The 23,694-nt window shown below is 44.4% G+C and overlaps 1 protein-coding gene across 3 annotated transcripts in view; it reads right to left on the bottom strand.

Moving 5' to 3' along the window:
* Positions 1-23,694, bottom strand: part of CHD9 (chromodomain helicase DNA binding protein 9) — a 274,510-nt gene that overhangs the window by 197,377 nt on the left and 53,439 nt on the right. Inside the window, exon 1 of one of the 3 annotated variants that reach the window (XM_025370141.1) lies at positions 3,213-3,523. The exons of 1 other annotated variant lie outside the window; for it this stretch is intronic. The gene's annotated coding sequence lies outside the window, so the exon portion shown is untranslated. Of the gene's footprint in view, positions 1-3,212; positions 3,524-23,694 lie in introns of those variants that run through there. One more of the 3 variants, XM_025370138.1, reaches the window with a different exon arrangement.

Raw genomic sequence — 23,694 nt, 5'->3', positions numbered from 1 at the left:
GGCTTCTGAAGTTTTCCAAGCACTTACAACATGCTTCCATTAGTTTTTACTCTGACCAACTGCCTCAAGTTTCCATATTCTTACCTGTGTTTTTATTCACTCATTACCTGATGAAATTTCCCCAGCAGATTAATTCAGTCATAGTTTTTCTTCATAGACTTTCTAGGATTTCATTTTTCTTCTCTGTTATTTATGGGGGGTAAGCTTTTTCCTCTATGACATTTCGATCAATAAACACATCTTTAGAAAATCTAAACTTTTCACATGTACCAAAATTTTATTTTACTACTGATAGATTCAATAGATTTTACTTTAAAATCTGTATTCCTACTTCAGTTCTTGCCTCCTGAATTCATATATTTAGCCCATCCTTCAGTTCTATCCTGTTTCCAGAGGTAAACCAGGAGGGTCTAGCACAGTGCCTTGTAGAAAGCATTTGGTTGCATTAGATAATAAGTTTGGAGTTAAAAGTTTCTAAAAGATACTTCCAAGTTGAAAATTCTATGGTTTCCTTAATCTTATCTCGTCATGGGCTTTTTCCATGGACACGGTTTTCTATCTGTATTCATACCTGCCCACCCCATAATATTTTTTATTTCAGAGGATAGACCTCATGGGATACTTAGAATCCTACAATAGTAAAACTGGAGGAAACAAAGTTTTATACAGGAGAAAACTAAGGCTCACAGATGTCAAGAAACTTGAATATTATCTACACAGTTAAGTGACAAAGTCCCGATTCTCTGTAGCCAGCACTCTATCGAAGAAGAGGATTTTACTGGTTATAAAAGCATCACAATTTTGTTTTTCTTAATAGAGATGGGATGCAGTCTTACTAAGTTGCGGAGGCTGGACTTGAACTCCTGGCTCAAGTGATTCTCCTGCATCAGCCTCCCTATTAGAGCAGCCCCCGATTAAAGCAGCTTGCTCACACACCTAACTTAGTACCGTTTTTAACTAGCATTGCTTTTATCTTATGTTATTTCCTGTGCCCTTAGGATATAATCTCCTTGTCAATCAATCACAAGGGTTTTTTGTTGTTGCTGTTTTTAACTACAATACTATACATACTTACCTGAAACTGTTCAGGAATGAGTTACCCTTAACCAAAACTAGGAGGCAACCACTCTTCCCAATACACTTCACGTCTGTAACACAGACTTCACGTCTACATTATGTGGTCTGTAGTTTATAGGAAACTCTCCAAGGACACAGACCTGCCAATACTTTGTGGTAAACCATAACTACGTAACGTGAATTTTTAAAGCAATAGAAGAAACAGCCGGGCATGGTGGCGTGCACCTGTAATCCCAGCTACTGGGGAGGCTGAGGCTGGAGAACTGCTTGAACCTGGGAGGCAGAGGTTGCAGTGAGCCCAGATGGCGCCACTGCGCTCCAGCCTGGGTGACGGAGCGAGACTCTGTCTCAATACCAAAAAAAAAAAAAAAAAAAAAGAAGAAGAATGATAAGAAATGGAAAGTATTTGAAGATACACAATACAGATAGAATTTGCTTCGAGCAATAGAAGTCTTTTATTTAACAAATACTTATCATATATCGAACGTAAGGCTCTGTGTGGCCTGCTGTTACAACACAGCATCTCTAAATTCACATTCTGTAAACCCAAGAGAAAAGAAAAACACTATGATCATCCTTTCGCATTGCAAAAAACAAAAACAAACTCCTCCCTCTGCAATGTAGAATCCTCCTTTAAATTCAGCTTTTGTACATTCAAGTGTTTGCAGACCTAGTGATTCTTTTTAAAACTACCTCTACAGTTATCTAGAGTCTAGGGAGAGAGTAACATTACACAAGATAAGCCTTCTTTTCATTTAAGACCATAGCTGGTTAAGTAAAAATGGAGATTTTAAGGAGAACTGGAAAAAAGGAAAAGGTGCAAAGCAGCATGCAAAATTGAGAAACTAAATGCTGATAGTAATTTTATTAATGAAAATAACTTTATTTAATACAGGGGAATTCTTAGGTATGAATATTTCACATAAATAAATGTCACAATAGCGTCAAATCCCAGACTTTCAGGAAAGTAACTGTAACACTGTTAAATATCACAACAACAACAACAAAATTCTCATCTACTTTGTTCTGAAAAGTTTTATTTTTCTTTAAAAAAAAAAAAGCAAACCAACCCCCCGCCAAAAAAAAAAAAAAAAAGATTAAAAAAATAAAAATGAGAACAAACAGAAACCAGTCTAAGCTGGCAGCTGTGACAGCCAGTGAGACACCCGGGCTTTCCGGGTCGTGCTTGGCTTTGGGCTGGATGTCCACGCAGAGAGCCCTGGAGCCACCCCGCACGTCCCACACCCAGGCACCCAGAAAACGACCACGGCCGCACACACGGGGGCTTGCGGGGTCCGGGCCACGCTGCAGACGGGGAGCGGCACTCGGGGTGAAGGATCGCGGGGAAGGCACTGCGGTCGGAACCGTGAGACAAGGCCTGGGAAAGCGCCGGGGGCGTCCCGTGCTCCGGGACATCTGGTGCCCGCGCGGGACGCCCTGTCATGAGTCACGGAGGCGAGACGGCACAGGCGGGGGAAGAGGCTGCAGGATGGAGGGAAGCCCGACCCTCGGGAGGGAACCCACCCGGGGGAGGCCCCGATCTCGCGCTGGGCGGGGAAGGGGGCCCGCCTTCCCCACGCCCTGGCCGCCCGGCTCTCACCTCCACCCGACGCAACAGGCGCGGCGGCCGAGTCCCGACCCCGGGGGCTGCGGGCCGGGGGGCGGGGGTAGCAGCCCGCAGCCATGACAGGCGCGGGGCGGGCCGCGGGCTGGCTGGGCCGCACGTGCGGTCAGCGCCCCCTCCCCGGCCTCCCCGCGGGCCAGCCCGCCCGCCCGGCCCCGGCCCCGGCTCCGGGCCCCTCACCTCAGGCAGCGGCGCGGCCCCGCCTGCCCCGACCCCCCCGCCTCCGGCCGAGCGGCGGCGGCAGCGGCGGCTGCACGTACTCACCGCCGCTCGCTGACTCTCGCGCTTCGCCATGACTGAGGCGCCCCCGCCGCCCCCCGCCTCGACTGAGACTGACACGCGCGGCTGGCCGGGCGGGGGCGGCCTCAGGCGACCACCCGGCTGACACGACCCGCCCCCGCATCACCCCACCAGTTGAGCAGCGGCCGCTGCCCCGCTGTGCCCCCGGGCTTCTTCCCCACGCCCGAGGCGGTGGGTGGCAGCGGCGAGCGGCGGTGGCGGCGACACTTACCGGCTGCGCGGCCAGGCCCCCCTGTCAGCGCAGGGCCGGGAGGGAGTGGAGGGAGGAGTGAAGGGGCACCGCCTCCCCCGCGCCGCCACGCACCCGCCTGATTGGCCCAGTTCACTCCCCCAGCGCGACCCCACCAGCCCCTGCGAGCGGCACTCCGGCAGCACCGGCGCGCTATTTGCATATTTGTGCCCGTGCCGCTGATTGGCCCGGTCGCGGAGGGGCGGCCGTGACCGCCGCCGCTCCCGCCGCGGCTCCAGCCGCGTTGGGCTTCCCGAGAAGGAGCATCCCCCTCGCCCCTGCCCTTCCCTCCTGGCGCGGCCCGACCCAGGGCGGAGGGCGGTAAGAGGCGGGGTCGCCGCTCCGCTCCAACATGGCCCCGCCGCGCCGCCGACCCAATCGCTGGCGCGGTTACTCCCGGAGCCCTGGGCGGCTTCGGGGCGGGGAAGGCTTGGGGCCGGGCGCCCTCTGGCCGGAGCGCCGGGCAGTGCAGTGGCCCGGGCTCCCCCGGCCGCTCCGCCGCGGCCGCCACGTCAGGCCGCGCCCTCGCGGCGGCCTCTCCCCTCGCGCCGCCCGCCCCGCGGTCCCGCCGCCACGTCAGGCTCCGGCAGGGCACGCCCCAGCCGCGAGCTGACCAGTGGCGGGGTCGGCGCCGAGGTCACTCACACGCAGGGCATCTCTCGGGCAGCCCGGGTCCGCGGAGGAAGGGCAAGGGTTTCCAAAGACGTCCTTCTTAGGGAGCCGTGGATTTAGCCCCACGTTCTCCTTTCGCGCGGAGACCTGCGTGTCACGCGCCCGTGCTGTAGAATCGAGAGCACGGTGGGTGCCGCGATGATGCAGCGATTGAGCCCAGGTGCCAGCACCTGCCGTGGCCGGCGCCCGCCGCGGAGACCCAGCCCCACGCCGCAAGCCAGGGGAGAGCGCGCACCTAGGCTGCGGCTGCAACCCAGCCTTCCCCAGGCTCAGGCTCCCGTTCTCCATTGCACAGTTACGAAGGGAGAGAAAAATAAACGCAAGAATTTAAGAAGAGAGAGCAAGCGAGCCGTGGGGGAGGGTGATACTGGTTTAGGAGCAGAGGATGTACTGGAAAACCGCCGGCCTAAGAAAGTGTTGGACACCTGGTTCCCTCTCGATCCATCACGAATTAACTGAGTGACCTACATCAAATCCTAGCGTGTCCCAGGGCCTCGGTTTTGCCTTCTGTAAAAGGAAGAGGCTGCACAAGTTTTCCATAAGTCCTCCAGCTGTAAAATTCTAAGGGTCTCCTCCTTGCAGGTCCTTAGCTAGCTTTCTACCGAATTAAAAATTTAAAATCCATATGAAAACGTGAGCTAGACAAAAGAAATGTTTGAACTTCGGTCGGCCTACTTTATGTTTGTTCAAATCTGTTGACCATTTCAGATCCAGGGAAGGTGATATTTCACGTTCACAGTTGACAGAAATCTCTTGAATTTCAGCCTCCGCTAAGGAGCGTCACTGTGCTTGTTTATGCCCAGCCAGAATGGAATGGCTGCGGTATACATAATGGTAGTTGCCAAGTAGTTTCATTCTTTATATTCCCCATGAAGGCCCTCCAGAGTGGATCAACATACCTCTGTTTAACTGAGATACTGGCAGGGCTGGGAGGAAACCCTGCTGAAAGGGCGGTTACAATTGCAACTTTGATTTCCTGAAGGTTACTTATAACAACCACATATTAGACTAAGAATGCAAAGAAAGAGTTTATCTCTGGCCCCCCCCCCCCCCCCCCCGCACTACTTATTTGAATAGTGCTTTAGTTTGCAAATTCAACTTGTTGAGTCAAATTTAAGGCCAGTAACATCTCATCTATCTGACATCACAGCAGAATGATATCCCACTTAAACGAAAAACTTGAGTGGCCTCCCCATCATCTAATGAAAAACGTTCATGTTTTCTTGAATGCAGCCCTCTGAAAATTATTTAGGCTTGGTCATTAAAGAGCAGTACTAGAATTATCAACATTATTGTATGCCATTATAATCAGTGAATGTTCTCTAAAATATGCAAAATTTGTCCCTATAATAAATGGTCTCTAGGATGCTGGTTTTTGTGTTTTTGTTTTGTTTTTAACTTCTGTTTTTGCTATCTCCTTCCTCACTACTGGGCTGACACTTCTCAATTCTTCTACCTAACAATCTTCTTTCCTACTTTTTTGTTGCTTTTATGCCATTATGAACTTAGACATTGATAAACTTTTATTAGCTTAGACTGTCAGATTTTGTGAAAAGATTTTCTGTGGGGTTCTCCTGTGTTAAGTACATAAGTTCTTGTGACATTTTCACTGGTCAGTGAAGGGTTTTCACTTCTGTCTTAAATTTTGGAGGTATCTCAGTAACTGTGGTTTCTGAATATGGGGACTCTGGAAAAATGTTGCAGAAGATGGCTCTAAATCTCAGAATTTAGGGATCAAATTAGTAAATATTACATTTTGCAATTGAAGTTAGCAAGAATCAATATCACGAACAACATCAAAATCTAGCAACACTGGCCTACCATTTCCACTAGGCAATGGGCTGTCTAAAGCCAAGCGGTGGCTACGTTCTCTAGGTCTCTCAATCCCACTCCAGAATAAGAATGTCTCCATTCCTGGCCAGGTGCGGTGGCTCACGCCTGTAATCCCAGCACTTTGGGAGGCCGAGGCCGGCAGATCACCTGAGGCCGGGAGTTGGAGACCAGCCTGACCAACGTGGAGAAACGCCATCTCTACTAAAAATACAAAATTAGCTGGGCGTGGTGGCGCATGCCTGTAATCCCAGCTACTCGGGAGGCTGAGGCAGGAGAATCACTCAAATCCGGGAGGCAGTGGTTGAGTTGAGCCGAGATGGCGCCATTGCATTCCACCCTGGATGACAGAATGAGACTCTGTCTCAAAAGAAAAAAAAAAAAAAAGAATGTCTCCATTCCTACCCAATGTCTTTCCAATTAAAGAGGCCCTGTTATCTGGACACAGGGATTTGTGTATCCAGAAAGCCTGTGCTATGACAGAGTGGCTCTCCACACCTTGAAAGAAACATCCTATCATAGATACATTTACTGAAATTTAGTCCCAAGCAAGGTGTTAAAAGTTTATATTTTGTTATTTCATTTCATCTTCACAACTACTCTATGAGAAATGGATTTTGTTGTTGTTGTTGTTTGTTTGTTTGTTTGACAGAGTTTCACTCTGTCGGCCAGGCTGGAGTGCAGTGGCACGATCTCAGCTCACTGCAATTTCCACCTCCCAGCACTGCAACCTCCACCTCCCAGGTTCAAGCGCTTCTCGTGCCTCAGCCTCCCGAGCAGCTTGGATTACAGGCCTGCACCACTATACCCAGCTAATTTTTGCATTTTTAGTAGAGACGGGGTTTCAACATGTTGGCCAGGCTTGTGTTGAACTCCTGACCTCAAATGATCCACCCACCTCAGCCTCTCAAAGTGCTGGGATTACAGGTGTGAGCCACCATGCCCGCTGAGAAAGGGAATCCCCCCCCTAAATTTTACAGATAAGTCTAAAATCTTGTCCTGGTTACACAGTCATTGAGTGACAGAAACAATATTCAAACTTAGAACTGTCTGGCCCCAAAGGCTATAACTTGTAACCATTACACTATATTCTTCTCCTCAGCCTGAGTTTCCAATTCCATGTTTATCAGGCATGTTTATTTTAGTAACTAATTTGGCATCTTGGAATGGAAAATTCCCTGTATAACCATTTTGGTTTAGGTCACCAAAAGAATATCTGACAATGTAAATTTGTGATGTTTTCCTGCAAGTTTGAGGAATATGAATCAATGCTTTAGTATCTGTTCACTCTGGAGAAAACTTATACAATCAAGATCCTGAAACTAGCTGGATTTGCTGGCTCACACCTGTAATCCCAGCATTTTGGGAGGCCAAGGCAGGTGGACTGCTTGAGCCCAGGAGCTTGAGACCAGCCTGGGCAATATGGTAAAGCCTTATCTCTGCAAAACGATAGAAAAAGAAAAATTAGCTGGGCATGGTGGCATGTTCCTGTAGTCCCAGCTACTAGGGAGGCTGAGCTGGGAGGATCACTTGAGCCCATAAGGTTGAGGCTGCAGTGGGCTGTGATCACGCCACTGCACTCCAGCCTGGGTGAAAGAGTGAGACCTAGCTGGGTGTGGTGGCTCACACCTGTAATCCCAGCACTTTGGGAGGCCAAGATAGGTGGATCACCTGAGGTCGGGAATTCGAGACCAGCCTGACCAATGTGGGGAAACCCTGTCTCTACTAAAAATACAAAAATTAACTGGGTGTGGTGGTGCGCACCGCCTGTAATCCTAGCTACTTGGGAGGCTGAGGCAGGAGAATTGCTTGAACCCAGGAGGCAGAGGTTGCAGTGAGCCGAGATTGTACCACTGCATTCCAGCCTGGGTGACAGAGTGAGACTCCATCAGAGAAAGAAAAGGAAAGAAAGAACGAAAGAAAGAAAGAAAGAGAGAAAAAGAAAAGATAAAGAAACCCTATCTCAAAAAAAAAAAAAAAAAAAAAAGATCCTGAAACTGCAAAACTAAGGTTTAGATCCTACCTCAGTAAGACCTGCAAAAGTGATACCCACAGAACAGTCAAAAGAAGAAAGTTGGAGAACTCACACTTCCTAATTTGAAAACTTACTATAAAGGTATAATAATCAAGACAGTGTGGAACTGGCATAAGGATAGGCATATGGATTAATGGAATAAAATATAGAATCCAGAAATAAACTCTTACATTTATGGTCAATTGATTTTCAACAAGAGTGCCAAGACATTTAGATTGGGAAAGAGTAGTCCTTTAAACCAATGGTGGGACTGCTGGATATACACATACTAGAGAATGAAGTTGGACCCCTACCTCACACCACACAGAACAATAAACCAAAAGGGACCACACACCTAAATGTAAGAAGTAAAGCTATAAAACTCTAAGAGGAAAAACAGAAGTAAATCTTCAGGATCTTGGATTAGGCAATGATTTCTTACATATGACACCAAAAGCATAAATGACAAAAGAAAATATAAACTAGACTTCATTAAAATTAAAAACTTTCATACAAGAAACCACAAAAAGTAGATTAAACTTCATCAAAATAGAAGTGTCAAAGGACACCATTAAGAAAGTGCAAAGAAAGACAAAACAGAATGAGAGAAAATATTTGCAAATCAAATACATATGCTCCTCAACTTACAATGAAGTTTTGTCCTGATAAACCCATTGTAAGTTGAAAATACTGTTTAAGTTGAAAATGCAGCTAATACACTTAACCTATAGAACATTATAGCTTAGTCTAGCCTACCTTAAATGTGCTCAGAACACTGACTTTAGCCTACAGTTGGGCAAAATCATCTGGTAACACAGCCCACCATACAGTATGGGTTGTTTGTCTTTGTGATCATGTGGCTGACTGAAAGTTGAGCCATCATGACAGATTATCTACTATGTATCACTAGTCTGGGAAAAGATAAAAATTCAAAATTCAAAGTACAATTTCTACTGAATGCGTATCACCTTAGCACCACTGCAACGTCAAAAAATCATAAGTCAGCTGGGCGCAGTGGCTCACGCCTGTAATCCTACCACTTTGGGAGGCCGAGGCGGATCACCTGGGGTCAGGAGTTCGAGACCAGCCTGGCCAGCATGGTTGACCAGTCTGGCCAACCCCATCTCTACTAAAAACACACAAAAAAATAGCCAGGCATGTTGGCACGTGCCGGTAATCCCAGCTACCTGGGAGGCTGAGGCAGGAGAATTGCCTGAACCTGGGAGGCGGAGGTTGCAGTGAGCTGAGATTGTGCCACTGCACTCCAGCCTAGGTGACATGGTTCCTAAGTTGAACCATGATAAGGTAGGGACAGTCTGTATCTGGTAAGGGTTTGGTATGCAGAATATATAAAGAGCACTCATAACTAAACAACAAAGACATAATAATCCAATTAAAAAGTGGTCACAGTATCTGAGTAGACATTTCTCCAAACAAGATCTACAAATAGCCAATATGCACATGAAAAGATGCTCAACACATTAGTTGTTAGAGAAATGCAAATCAAAACCACAATGAGATACCACTTCACTCTCATCAGGATGGCTACAATAAAAAAGACAAACAATATAAGTGTGATATGGTTTGGCTGTGTCCCCACTCAAATCTCGCATTGTAGCTCTCATAATTCCCACGTGTAGTGGGAGGGCCCCAGTGGGAGGTAATTAAATCATGAGGGTGGGTCTTTCCCGTGTTGTTCTCGTGATAGTAAGTCTCACGAGGCTGGGTGCGGTGGCTCACACCTATAATCCCAGCACTTTGGGAGGCCAAACAGGGCGGATCACCAGAGATCAGGAATTCAAGACCACCCTGGCCAACATGGTGAAATCCCCATTTTTACTAAAAATACAAAAAATCAGCTGGGCATAGTGGTGGCACTTGTAATCTCAGCTACTTGGGGGCTGAGGCAGGAGAATCACTTGAACCCAGGAGGCAGCGGTTGCAATGAGCCAAGATCATGCCACTGCACTTCAGCCTGGGTGACAGAGCGAGACTCTGCCTCCAAAAAACAAACAAAAAATTAAGTCTCACCAGATCTGATGATTTTATAAAACCTGCACATGCTCTCTCTCCTGCCTGCCACCATGTAACATGTGACTTTGCTCCTCCTTTGCCTTCCACCATGATTGTGAGGCCTCCCCAACCCTGTGGAACTGTGAGTCCATTAAACCCCTTTTTCTTTATAAATTACCCTACTCGAGTATGTCCTTATTAGCAGCATGAGAACAGACTAATACAAAGTGTAATTGAAGATGCAGAGAAATTAGAACCCTCAAACCCTGGTACATTGCTGGTAGGAATGTAAAATGATGGTTGTTTTGGAAAACAGTGCTTCAAAAAGTTAAACATAGTTACCATATAACCCAGCAACCCAAGAAAAATGAAAACGTATGTCCACACAAAAACTTACATACAAATGTTCACAGCAGCATGATTCACAATAGCCCAAAAGTGGAAACAACCCAAATGTCTATCAGCTGATGACTGGATAAACAAAAATGGTATATATACAAACTGGAATGTTATTAAGCCATAAAAAAAAGAGTAAGTACTGATAGTACAATACAGATGAACTTTGAAAACATAATTTTAAGTGATAAAAGCCAGATACATTCCCTAGAAAGCCAACTCAGAAGGCAAAATTATTACACAGACGTTTAATTTTTTAAAAATTAGGCCGGGCATGGTGGCTCATGCCTGTAATTCGAGCATTTTGGGAGGCCGAGGTGGGCGGATCACTTGAGGTCAGGAGTTCGAGACCAGCCTGGCCAACATGGTGAAACCCTGTCTCTACTAAAAACACAAAAATTAGTCAGGCGTTGTGGTGTGCATCTGTAATCTCAGCTACTCAGGAGGCTTCGGTAGAAGAATCGCTTGAACCCAGGAGGCAGAGGTTGCAGTGAGCCAAGATATAGCCACTGCATTCCAGCCTGGGTGATAGAGCAAAACTCTGTCTCAAAAAAAAAAAAAAATTAAGTTAAAAAATAAAAAGTATGAAAGCCAGATATAAAAGGCTTGACTGTTTGATTATATTTATATGAAATATGCAGAATAAAGTAAGAAAGTAGACAGAAAGTAGATCAGTGGATGCCTAGGGCTGACATGGGAGAAGGGGGATGAAGAATCGAGAGTGACTATTAATAGCTATGTACAGGGTTTCTTCTGGGAGGCAATGAAATAGTTTTAAAATCAGATTGTGGAGATACTTCCACAACTCTGAATACACTAGAAACCACTGAAATATAAATTTTGTCAAGTAAATACTATCTCAATAAAGCTGGTTAAAAAAAAAAAGTGATTCTAGGCTGGGCATGGTGGCTCACGCCTGTAATCCCAGCACTCTGGGAGGTCAGGGCAGATTGATCACCTGAGGGTGCGAGTTCGAGACCAGCTTGGCCAACATGGTGAATCCCCATCTCTACTAAAAATATAAAAATTAGCTGGGTGTGGTGGTGCACACCTGTAATCTGAGCTACTCATGAGGCTAAGGCAAGAGAATCTCTTGAACCTGGGAGGTGGAGTTTGCAGTGAGAGAAGATTGTGCCACTGTACTCCAGCCTGGGTGACAGAGTAAGACTCTGTCTCAAAAAAAAAAAAAAAAAAAAAGTGATTCCCAGTCAGCAGTTTCCAACTTTGTTACAGTATTGTAAACATTAAATCGACATATATGAATCTAACATATGAACATGTTGAGACAAAAAGATTATTTTAATTATATTCATAAAATTAGTTACGTAGTAAATCATTTTTAAAGTTTGAAGATTGTTGTAGTGGCACTGTTATTTGTTATATTGAGCTCACCAGTTTTGTGACTTTGTTATAATTTACTTAATTAATACATATTTAAATACACCATGTATGTATACTAGGGTAGGTACTGTGTTGGCTACAGAAGAGGTTATTATTCCCATATAAATAATAAAAAATTATGAATAATAAACATATAATAAATATTGAACAAGTGTGTGTATATTAAATACCTTCTTACTCATCTTTATTGACATCCATTCACAGGCCGAGGCATTAATGAAAATGTTCTTTCACTGATCAATAAGTACTGATAAACATTAAAGTATGCTTTTTTCATCTTTTACACATTTTATGCAGATTCATAACTTAAATGTTTTATGCTCCATTACATTATAGACTCTAACATGATTTTCGTCTCTCAGCACTAATGAATAGTAGGTTGAAGAGCTCAGATACTTTTCCACTCTAGGAAAAGACTCTGAAAGGAACTTCAGTTGATTCAGCAGTAAGTGAAAATGAACTCCACATTAGCCCCTGGGAGTTGTGAGATTTCCTTAACTCGGTGAAGAACACAGGTTCTTTTTGGAACAGGAGTGAAGGACATCACTAGAAAGTTCTTTAGACCTCTTTTTCAGGCTCTTGTTCAAGCAAACAGAAATGAGGGCTAGGTATGCTTTCAGCTATGGGTAGCTTAAAGTACCTCAAAGATCATTTAAAAGCATGCTCAGCACTGTTCTCAAATCTAGAGGCCGCTGGTAATAACAACATCCAAAGGATACGTTCAGCCAGAGAGCTGTTCTTCAGATTCTCACTCGTAGGCCCATTTAATCAGGGACAGGTCTTAAGAGTCTCCAAGTTTTATCTAGTTTATCCCCTGCTTTTAGCCAGGAATATACTTCAAAGCATGATCCTACTTGACAGTTAAAATCTTAACACTGTTCTACTTTTATAAACAGCTGCTTGTCCTAATCTTAAAAGGTCTTCAGGAAAAAGAAGGTTTGCTGGTTTCCTTGATAAAACATCCCCGAGCATCTCATTCCTTCTCTGTGCATCTGTTTCTCTTTGGGTAACATAAGCACTCCTGGAGAAGTTGCATCTAAATCAAGTTTGGAGAGATCAAAAGGATGAAATGTGGCTGTTATTTAAAAAGTGAATTCACTCAACAAGTATTTAAAGGGGATCTGTGATGTCTCAGGCACAATGCTAGAGGCTGGGAATACAACAATGAACAAGATAGATATGGTCCTCTGGCCCCAAGGCAAATTATTTTCTAAAGCAAATAAAGAGTAATTAATTATTTTTATTAATTTGGTAACACTTAACCTTCATTTACAGGTACTGTAATTGGTATGTTTATAGGATGTTTTGTTTGTTTGTTTTGAGACAGAGTCTGGCTCCGTCACCCAGGCCGGAGTGCAGTGGCACGATCTTGGCTTACTGCAGCCTCCAACTTCCATGTTCAAGTGATTCTCTTGCCTCAGCTTCCCGAGTAGCTGGGATTACAGGTGTGCACCACCACACCTGGCTACTTTTTTTGTATTTTTAGTAGAGACAGAATTTTACCATGTTGGCCAGGCTGCTCTCAAACTCCTGGCCTCAAGTGATCCACCCACCTCAGACTCCCAATGTGCTGGGATTACAGGTGTGACCTATACCACTTAGCCTAAGAACTGATGGAAACTGTAAACTGTAAACATGTATTTTTCCAATCAATTAGGTTTTTTTTTTTTTTTTTTTTTTTTTTTGAGACAGAGTCTCACTCTGTCGCCCAGGCTGGAGTGCAGTGGTGCAATCTCGGCTCACCACAACTTCCGCCTCCCGGGTTCAAGCGATTCTCCTGCCTCAGCCTTCTAAGCAGCTGGGATTACAGGCATGCGCCACCATGCCCAGCTAATTTTGTATTTTTAGTAGAGACGGGGTTTCTCCATGTTGAACAGGCTGGTCTCAAACTCCCGACCTCAGGTGATCCACCCGCCTCAGCTTCCCAAAGAGCTGGGATTACAGGTGTCAGCAACCACACCCGGCCCCAGTCAACTGGTTTTATAGGCATTGCAGGCATTTTATTTCCAGAAGAAACCCATCCTAGTGCAATTTTTTTTTAAGAGACAGGGTCTTGCTCTGTTGCTCAGGTTAGAGAGCAGTGGTGCAATCATAGTTTGTTGCAACCTCCAAGTCCTGAGCTCAAGCGATCCTCTTGCCTCAGCCTACTGAATAGCTAGGACTATAGGCACTGCCACCATGCCCAGCTAATTTTTTATTTTTTATTTTTTATTTTTTTTGTGGAGATGGGGTCTTGCTATGTTACCCAGGATGGTCTTAAACTCTGAGGCTTAAGCAATCCTCCTGCCTCAGTCTCCCAGAGCACTAGGATTATAGGTGTGAGCCACTACACCCAGCCTCCTGGTGCTATTTAAATCCATTTTGTCTTGTATAAGGTTCAACAAAAGAGAAAATGGCATTAGAGTTCCCTGGACATTTCCTGACTTGTTTTTCTTTTTTGTTTTTTTTGTTTGTTTTCAGTATGGAGTTTCGCTCTGGTACCCAGATTGGAGTGCAGTGGCACAATCTTGGCTCACTGCAACCTCTGCCTTCTGGGTTCAAGCAATTCTCCTGCCTCAGCCTCCCAAGTAGCTGGGATTACAGGCCTGCGCCAACACGCCTGGCTAATTTTTTATATTTAGTAGAGACGAGATTTCATCATGTTGGCCAGGCTGGTCCTGAACTCCTGACCTCAGGTGATCCACCTGCCTCAGCCTCCCAAAGTGCTGGGATTACAGGTGTGAGCCACCGTGCCCAGATGACTTGTTTTTCCTTACTTGATAGCCATGCTTATAATTCTGTCACCACCTTCCTGCAATCTCATCAGCGAGCTTTCACACTCCTACTTGGATCATGGGAACAGCTTACAAAAATCATATATTGCTGTTAGGGATAAAATAAATATTTTAATAATTACCACAATCTTGGTTTTTTGTTTTTTTAAATAACAGAGTGAGTTTTCTTTGCAAGTGGATTTGTAAATTTAATGTAAAAATATATAATCTTCAATACTTTTAAAATTATATTTCTTCTTCCCTCCCCAGCTTTATTGAGGTTTAACTGCTATGCAGGAAACTGCACATAATTAATGCCTACAATTTGCTGAATTTGGACATATGTATACATTTGTGATACCATTACCATAATCCAGGTAATAAACATATTCATATCACTTCCAAAAGTTTCCTTGTGTCCCTTGTTTTCAGGTTGGGGGACTTGTTTAGAAAGGTTACCTCAGGCCAGGCATGGTGGCTCACGCCCGTAATCCCAACACTTTGGGAGGCTGAGGCGGGTGGATCATTTGAGGTCAGGAGTTCGAGATCGGCCTGGCTAACATGGTGGAACCCTGTCTCTACTAAAAATACAAATGTAGGCATGGTGGCGGGCGCCTATAAGCCCAGCTACTCGGAAGGGTGAGGTAGGAGAATTGCTTGAACCTGGGAGATGGAGGTTGCAGTGAGCTGAGATCGTGCCACTGCACTCCAGTCTCGGCAACAGAGCAAGACTCTGTCAAAAAAAAAGAGAAAGTTATCTTTTTTAATAAGATGTTTTGAAGCATTCCTGTTTTATCAAGACATCATTATGATCTCTTATGTAAAAGTATTTGGAGATTTTTGGAATTCTTGGACATTATGGTTGAGGATGCATATTAATCATAGTTGCTTTATTTGCACTAAACCCCATGGTTTTTAGAGGATGAGGAACAACATGCCAACCAGGAAAATTAATTCTAGGTTATATGATTGAAAAAAATTAAGAGCAGTAGGATCTTAGAGAACATTTTGCCAAAAATAAATCAGTATAGCCTTTTTCTCTGGTTACCATTAGATGTTAAACAGTTAGTGACCTTCCACAATTTAAGCAAAAGTCTTAAGTGGAAACAAAGAAGGGACATTTTTTGAGACAGATTCTCACTCTATTGCTCAGGCTGGAGTTCAGTGGCGTGACCTCGGCTCACTGCAACATCCATTTCCCAGGGTCAAGCGATTCTCATGCCTCAGCCACCAGAGTAGCTGGGATTACAGGTGTGCACCTCTACACCCAACTAATTTTTGTATTTTTAGTAGAGACGGGGTTTTGCCATGTTGGCCATGCTCGTCTCAAACTCCTGGCCTCCAGTAATCCACCTGCCTCCACCTCCCAAGGGGAGATTTTTAAAAATATGAAATCCATAGAAATATTTAGGTCTTGGCCGGGTGCGGTGGCTCATGCCTGTAATCCTAGCACTTTGGGAGGCCGAGGCAGGCAAATCACGAGGTCAGGAGATCAAGACCATCCTGGCTAACACAGTGAAACCCCATGTCTACTTAAAATACAAAAAAAATTACCTGGGCATGGTGGCCAGCGCCTGTAGTCCCAGCTACCTGGGAGGCTGAGGCAGGAGAATGGCATGAACCCAGGAGGTAGAGCTTGCAGTGAGCCGAGATTGCGTCATTGCACTCCAGCCTGGGCGACACAGCAAGACTGTGTCAGAAAAAAAAAAAAAAAAGAAAGAAAGAAATATTTAGGTCTTATACAGGCACATATTTGATTTCTCCAGCATTACAGATAATTGAAAAACATTCCACCTTCCAGAGAGTTTGGGTAAAGACCTCAAAATTAGTATGTCAGGCTGGGTGCAATGGCTTACCTCTGTAATCCCAGCACTTTGGGAGGCTGAGGCAGGTAGATTACCTGAGGTTGGGAGTTCGAGAGCAGCCTGGCCAACATGGTAAAACCCCCCCTCTCTACTAAAAATACAAAAAAATTAGCCGGGCATGGTGGTAGGCACCTGTAATTCCAGATACTTGGGAGGTTGAGGCAGGAGAATCACTTGAACCTGGAAGGCAGAGGTTGCAGTGAGCCAAGATCATGCTATTGCACTCCAGCCTGGGCAACAGAGCAAGATTCTGTTTCCAAAAAAAAAAAAAAATTACGTCAGAGAATTGAATGTCTGTGGCTATCGCCACATGAATAGTCTGTATTCTGTAAGGGATTAGCACAAATCCTCTGAATATCAAACATTTAATTGAATTTTTTCCTTTTCATTGTTTATCATGGTGTCACACAGGACTGCCTAAATTTTTTTTTATTTTTATTTTTTAATTTTAAGTTCTGGGGTACACGTGCAGGATGTACAGGTTTGTTACATAGGTAAATGTGTGCCATGGTTTGGGTCGCCCAGGCTGGAGTGCAGTGGTGCGATCTCAGCTGCACCTATTGACCCATTACCTAAGTATGAATCCCAGCATGCATCAGCTATTTTTCTTGATGTTTTCCTTCCCCACTTGCCACTCGCCAACAGACCCCAGTGTGTGATGTTCCCCTCCCTGTGTCCATGTGTTCTCATTGTTCAGCTCCCACTTATGAGTGAGAACATGTGGTATTTGGTTTTCTGTTCCTGAGTTAGTTTGCTGAGGATAATGGCTTCCAGCTCCATCCATGTCCCTGCAAAAGGCATGATCTTGTTCCTTTTTATGGCTGCATAGCATTCCATGGTTTATATGTACCACACTTTTTTATCCAGTCTATCATTGATGGGCATTTTGGTGATTCCATGTCTTTGCTATTGTGAATAGTGCTGCAATGAACATACCTGTGCATATATCTTTATAATAGAATGATTTATATTCCTTTGGGTATATACTTAGTAATGGGATTACTGGGTCAAATGGTATTTCTGGTTCTGTGTCTTTGAGGAATCACCACGTCCTCTTCCACAATGGTAGAACTAATTTACATTCCCACCGACAGTGTAAAAACGTTCCTATCTCCCTGCAGCCTCGCCAGCATCTGTTGTTTCTTGTCTTTTTAAAAATCGCCATTTTGACTGGGACTGCCTAACTTTTTCCTTACAATTATTGACTAGTAAAGCACAACCCTCTCTGTCCAGCACACCTTATCCTGGCTCCTGGAGGATGCTTCTTTTTGTGTTTCCCTTGCAGAGTGTGTACTGTTTGGCAAGAACATACTGAGTGATTTGTACAAACTATAAGAAATGTCAGGCCAGGCATGGTGGTTCATGCCTGTAATCCCAGCACTTTGGGAGGCCAAGGTGAGCAGATCATTTTAGGTTAGGAGTTTGAGACCAGCCTGGCCAACATGGTGAAACCCTGTCTCCACTAAAAATACAAAAATTAGCCAGATGTAGTGGCATGCACCTGTAATCCCAGCTGCTCGGGAGGCTCAGGCAGGAGAATTGCTTAAACCCATGAGGTGGAGGCTACAGTGAGCTGAGATCGCACCACTGCACTCCAGCCCAGGCAACAGAGTGAGACTCTGTCAGCCTGGTATTTGCTTATGATCTGCCACTCCTCTTTCTAGATAACTGAAAGCACCTGGAGTCTGTTCCTCAAACACACTCTCCTTGCCTCAAAACCTTTTCACCTTCTCTTCCCTCTGCCTTACCACTGGTTCTAGGTACAGCTTCTCCTTCTTCCTCTTCAAGTCTTGCAAAAATTCCTCATATTACAGGCCTTCTTTGACTCCTAATTTTCTAGTTTATTTCCTTCCTAACACTTACCACAGTCTTGTTTATATATTTACTTTTTGTCTCCATCCACGAAAAAAGAAAGCATCTTAAGGCATAAGCAGGTTCTGTCTTGTTCCTTGAAAAACTCTCAGCACCTAGAACACAGGTGCTGAATACATGTGTATCTTATACAAAACAAACCAATCATTCAACATACCCATATTGTTCTGGCAGAAAAACTGGCTGCCATTTGGAGTTATCCGAGCAAGTTTTGAACAAGACACTGGAAGCCTCTATCAGAGGTTCTGAAACCCAACTCCATATTATTAGGCTGGTGCAAAAGTAACTGCGATTTTGGCCATTACTGGCAAAATAGTAGAACCTAATAGAATCCCCTAATAGAAGATTAGGAGATTCACCAACTTCATAGAATCTCCCAGGAAACTTAAAAATTATCTTTGCTCAGACCCTGCTGAGACTTAGGGGTGACGGGTCAGTATGGAAGCATTAGGTTTTAAAAGCTCTTTTTGTAATTACTTGTGCAACCAACATGGAAAAGTACTGCTTTGAGTGACACAGAACTGAATAATTACCTGGCTACCATGTTCTTATTATCTGGGTGAGTCCTTCTTGTGTCATCTATTGACAGCATCCCAAACTGTTCTTTGGACCACTCTCTAGGCTGCTATAAACATTTGCCTCATTATCACAAAGGGGCAGCCTTAGGCACAAACCAGATGAAAAATCAACCTCTCAGGAAAGAGAAGAGGCATTCAAATAACCTAAGTTCATCTGTTAACACCTATCCTGAAAACTTCAAACTAAAGGGAGAAAGAAAACTGCAGCACACTTCTCTTTTCTTTCTTGGAAGAAAGTCATCAACAAATCCCTTCATTTAGCTGTAGAAGTAAGAAGCAATCAATCAATCAATCAATCAATCAAATACTTGTGCTACAAAGCAAATAAAAAATAATGCCGGCCGGGCACAGTGGCTCATACCTGTAATCCCAGCAATTTGGGAGGCCAAGGCAGGTGGATCACTTGAGGTCAGGAGTTCGAGACCAGTCTGGCCAATACGGCAAAACCCCGTCTCTACTAAAAATACAAAAATTAGCCAGGTGTGGTGGCATAGGCCTGTAATCCCAGCCACTCAGGGAGTTGAGGCAGGAGAATAACTTGAACCTGAGAGGCAGAGGTGGCAGTGAGCCAAGATTGTGCCACTGCACTCCAGCCTGGGCGATAGAGTGAGACTCCATCTGAAAATAATAATAATAATGATAATTATAATAATAATAATGCTCACAGAAGAATGAGGTAGCCAGATTCCATCCTCTTCACAGAAGAAATGAGACCAAATAGTGGTGGGTTCAGAAATGCTTGTTCATATTTTTTTGTTATGGCAAACTCTAAACTTTAAGGCCTTGCTTACAATTGGAACCTCTACTTTTTTTTTTTTTTTTTTTAAAGAAAAAACAGTAGTTATTGATAGTTTTCTCAAGCAATGTAATTAATAACTCTTTTCCTCACAATCATCATCATATGTTATAAAGGTTGGGTGCGGTAGCTCACACCTATAATCCCAGGATTTTGGGAGGCCAAGGTGGAAGGTGAGGCCAGGAGTCCAAGACCAGCCTGTGCAACAAAGCAAGACTCCTATCTCTAAATAAATACATACATGCATACATACATACATAGCCAGGCATGGTGGTGCGTGCTGTAGTCCTAGCTACTCAGGAGGCTGAGGTGGGAGAGTTGCTTAAGCCTAGGAATTCAGTTCGAGGCTGCAGTGGGCTACACTCATGCCACTACACTCCAGTCTTTTTTTAGAAGGACAGAGTAAGACCCTGTCTCTGTAAAACAAAACAAAACAAAAAAAGAAAAAAAAAACTAGGCTCATCCTGGAAGTCAAATGGAACCCACTCTCCTTCTCCAGTTAAAAATGCCAAGACTTGACCAGGCGCGGTGGCTCACACCTGTAATCCCAGCACTTTGGGAGGCCAAGGTGGGCGGATCATGAGGTCAAGAAATTGAGATTATCCTGGCCAACATGGTGAAACCTGTCTTTACTAAAAATACAAAAATTAGCTGGGTGTGGTGGTGCAAGCCTGTAGTCCCAGCTACTCGGGAGGCTGAGGCAGGAGAATCGCTTGAACCCAGGAGGCAGAGGTTGCACTGAGTCGAGATGGTTCCATCTTGGTTGGTGATGGGACCTGTCGCCAGGTCCCAGCCTGGGCGACAGAGTGAGACTCCACCTCAAAAAAAAAAAAAAATTGCCAAGACTGTTGTAAAACAGAGAGAACACAGGATTAAAAGTGGAAATATCTGAGTTGTAGTCCAGGCTTACTACTAACCAACTGAATGAGTGATTAGCAATTTTTTCTTGTCTGTGAAATAAGATTCATAACATCTATGCTGCCTGCTTCACATTGTTGTTCTTTCTTTCTTTCTTTCTTTTTTTCTTTCTTTCTTTCTTTCTTTTTTTTTTTTTTTTTCTGAGACAAGGTCTCGCTCTGTCACCTAGGCTGGATTGCAGTGGTGCAATCGTGGCTCACTGCAACCTTGACCTCCCAGGCTCAAGCGATCCTCATGCCTCAGTCCCCTGCACGTAACTGAGACTAGTCACACGCCACCAAGCACACATAATTTATTTTTAACTTTAATTTCTTTTATTTTGTCTTTAGAGGGTCTCACTCTATCACCTAGGCTGGAGTGCAGTGGTGCCATCATAGCTCACTGAAGCCTTGACCTCCAAGACTCAGGCAATCCTCCTGCCTTAGGTTGCAACTAGAGGTGTGAGCTACCACACCCAGCTTATTTTTATTTTTGTAGAAATGGGGTCTCTCACCATGTTGCCGAGGCTGCTCTTGAACTCCTGTACTCAAGTGACCCTCCTGCCTTGGCCTCACAAAGTGCAGGGATTATAGGTGTGAGCCACTATGCCTGGCCCTGTCGTTGGTTCTTATAGATAATATTCATAAGCATTCTCCGAAAATACTACATTGTGCAAATAAAAAGTACTGGTCTTTTGTCTTGTTAGTGAACTTTAAGGAAAAAGAAATCCAGTTATAGGAATTAAAAATATTGACTTAGGATATACCACGTGCCCAGCAAAGTGCTAAACATAACAAGAATGGCCCATAATACTTACTTTGTGACACATGCTTGGCATATATCTACTACTAGAGAAACTGAACGCGTTACACTTAGAACAACAGGTAGATCCACAAACAAGGAAAGTAATTTCCTTTGCAGCAGGAGAGAAGCTCAGCTCAGCCAAGTCCAGGAATAACATTGAAAAACCCACTTATTTCTTCCCCAAAGTCTGTTTTCACCCCCAGATCTGAAGTTCTTTCATTTCCACTGAAACAACCCAGGCCACGGAAGGGACTACTTAAATTCAGGGGCCCTCTTATCAGTTAAGATTAGGGCAACAAACTTGAACAGTTGTGAGTTAACAAGCTTCCATTCAAGGAATCTTCAGTAGATAAGAGGATCTGGAAAGTTGAAAGTTGAAAGCAGTTTTGCAGGTGATTTTAGGACATCTTAAAACAGAAGACCTGCTGTTGCCTGATTTCTCAAATCGAGAAGCAAATTTAGAGGTTGTCTGGTTGAGAATATGCTAGGACTGGTACAAGCTGGAATCCTGTGTGTTCAAGGCAAGTCTTTAACCTCACCTAGATTTAGTTTCCTTATTTATCAGTAAGACACAGACGAAGATATCTTCTCTGCAGGGTTAATAATCTGAATCTTAGAGATGATACATATAAAGTCAACGCATATTAAGTTGTCAACAAATTACGGCTAATTTTTTTTTTTTTTTTTTGAGACGGAGTCTCTCTCTGTTGCCCAGGCTAGAGTGCAGTGGCGTGATCTCGGCTCACTGCAAGCTCCGCCTCCCGGGTTCATGCCATTCTCCTGCCTCAGCCTCCTGAGTAGCTGGGACCACAGGTGCCCACCACCATGCCTATTTTTTTGTATTTTTAGTAGAGACGGGGCTTCACCGAGTAGGCCAGGATAGTCTCGATCTCCTGACCTTCTGATCCACCCGCCTCGGCCTTCCAAAGTGCTGGGGTTACAGGCGTGAGTCACCGTGCCCGGCCTATAGCTAATTTTTTTAAGGTCAGTTGAGTGATTTTCAGACTTGTTCAAGTGGCAGAGCACCTGGAAGTTGCAGATCATTGTGAAATGTTGAAATGTGGTATCAAACCATATGAACGTTTTTTAGTAGCAAATATGACTACATTGCCTATGAGCAATATGATATCAGAAATAAGAACATATATGTTCACCAAAACAAAAAATTCCCCAAAACAAGCTATTGAACTGGATAATGAGTCAGAATCTTCCCACAGCATCTGTTGGCTACTTGTTCATTTCATCAGCCTGGGGTTGAAGTTAGTGGTAAGTGTAAGCAGAAAGCACATAAGGCAAATGGAGAAAAGACTAAACATTCAGATGAACTGCAGGCCTCATAGAGTTTGCAAACCTCTGCTAATTATCATATACTAGAGCTGATCAACTAATTCAAAGATTTTCAAATCTTTTTAAAGTGAGGAAATTCTTCAAAAAGACTTTTTTTCTTTTTTGGCAGAAGAAGCCCGAGATGTAAAACAGAAAAGCAGAAATCCCAGAGAGAAAATGGAACAAAGGCTCAGCTGCCCTCCTGCAAGCCCTGGGATTCCCCCACCTTCCCCACCTCTCCCAGGCATCTCTGAAGATGTCTTGCACTTGGTGGGGCACATGCTGAAAATCTGTTAAGTCCAGCCCCCTCGTTCTGCAGATGAGAAAATTAAAGCTAGAGTGGCTGAGGGATTTACCTGAGGTTGCACAGTGAGTTTGTGGGAGAACCAACACTAGAACCCAGGCCTATGAGTCTCACTTCAGCATTTTCTTCCACTCTGCCAGGACTACTCAGACGTTACTCCAAAATAATCCATTGGTTAAATAGGTGGGGCAGAACCGTGGCAAAGGGGTCAACTTGGAAAAGGTCAACTCCCCAAAAAATGTACCTTCTCAAACTGTCAGGTTGACCAGATGTCCTTCCTTTGCCTACTTTCTTATCATGTTCCATGCTGCATCCAGATTACCTATATATGTCAGAGATCATACACTGGCCCACACCATGTCTTTAACTATCTTGAATCAGTTGCCAACATCTAAAAATCAGAATATTTTGGTTTCTAAAATTTTTTTTATTATCATTTTTATTTTTTGAGATGGAGTCTCATTATCACCCAGGCTGGAGTGCAGTGGCTCAATCTTGACTCACTGCAACTTCCACCTCCCAGATTCAAGCGATTCTCCTGCCTTAGCCTTCGAGTAGCTGGAACTACAGGTGCACACCAGCACACCTGGCTAATTTTTCTATATTTCTGGCAGAGTCAGGGTTTCACCATGTTGGCCAGGCTCGTTGCAAACTCCTGACATCGGGTGATCCACCTACCTCCCAAAGTGCTGGGATTATAGGCATGAGCTACTGTGCCGGCCCATGAAAGCAGCATTATTTTTTTAAATATATTTTTTAAAGTTTTTAATAGAGACAGGGTCTCACTATGTTGCCCAGGCTGGACTTGAACTCCTGGGCTCAAGTGATCATCTGGCCTCAGTCTCCCAAAGCACTGGGATTACATTACAGGCATGAGGTACTGCACCCAGCCAAGAAAGCAGATTATTTCTGAGGGCATTCACCTCATCTTTTGAAACTGGAC

Source organism: Theropithecus gelada, chromosome 20, assembly GCF_003255815.1.
Source record: "Theropithecus gelada isolate Dixy chromosome 20, Tgel_1.0, whole genome shotgun sequence".
NCBI lineage: Eukaryota > Metazoa > Chordata > Mammalia > Primates > Cercopithecidae > Theropithecus > Theropithecus gelada.
Note: the sequence above shows the minus strand (reverse complement) of the source record. Positions and strands in the feature narration are given on the sequence as shown.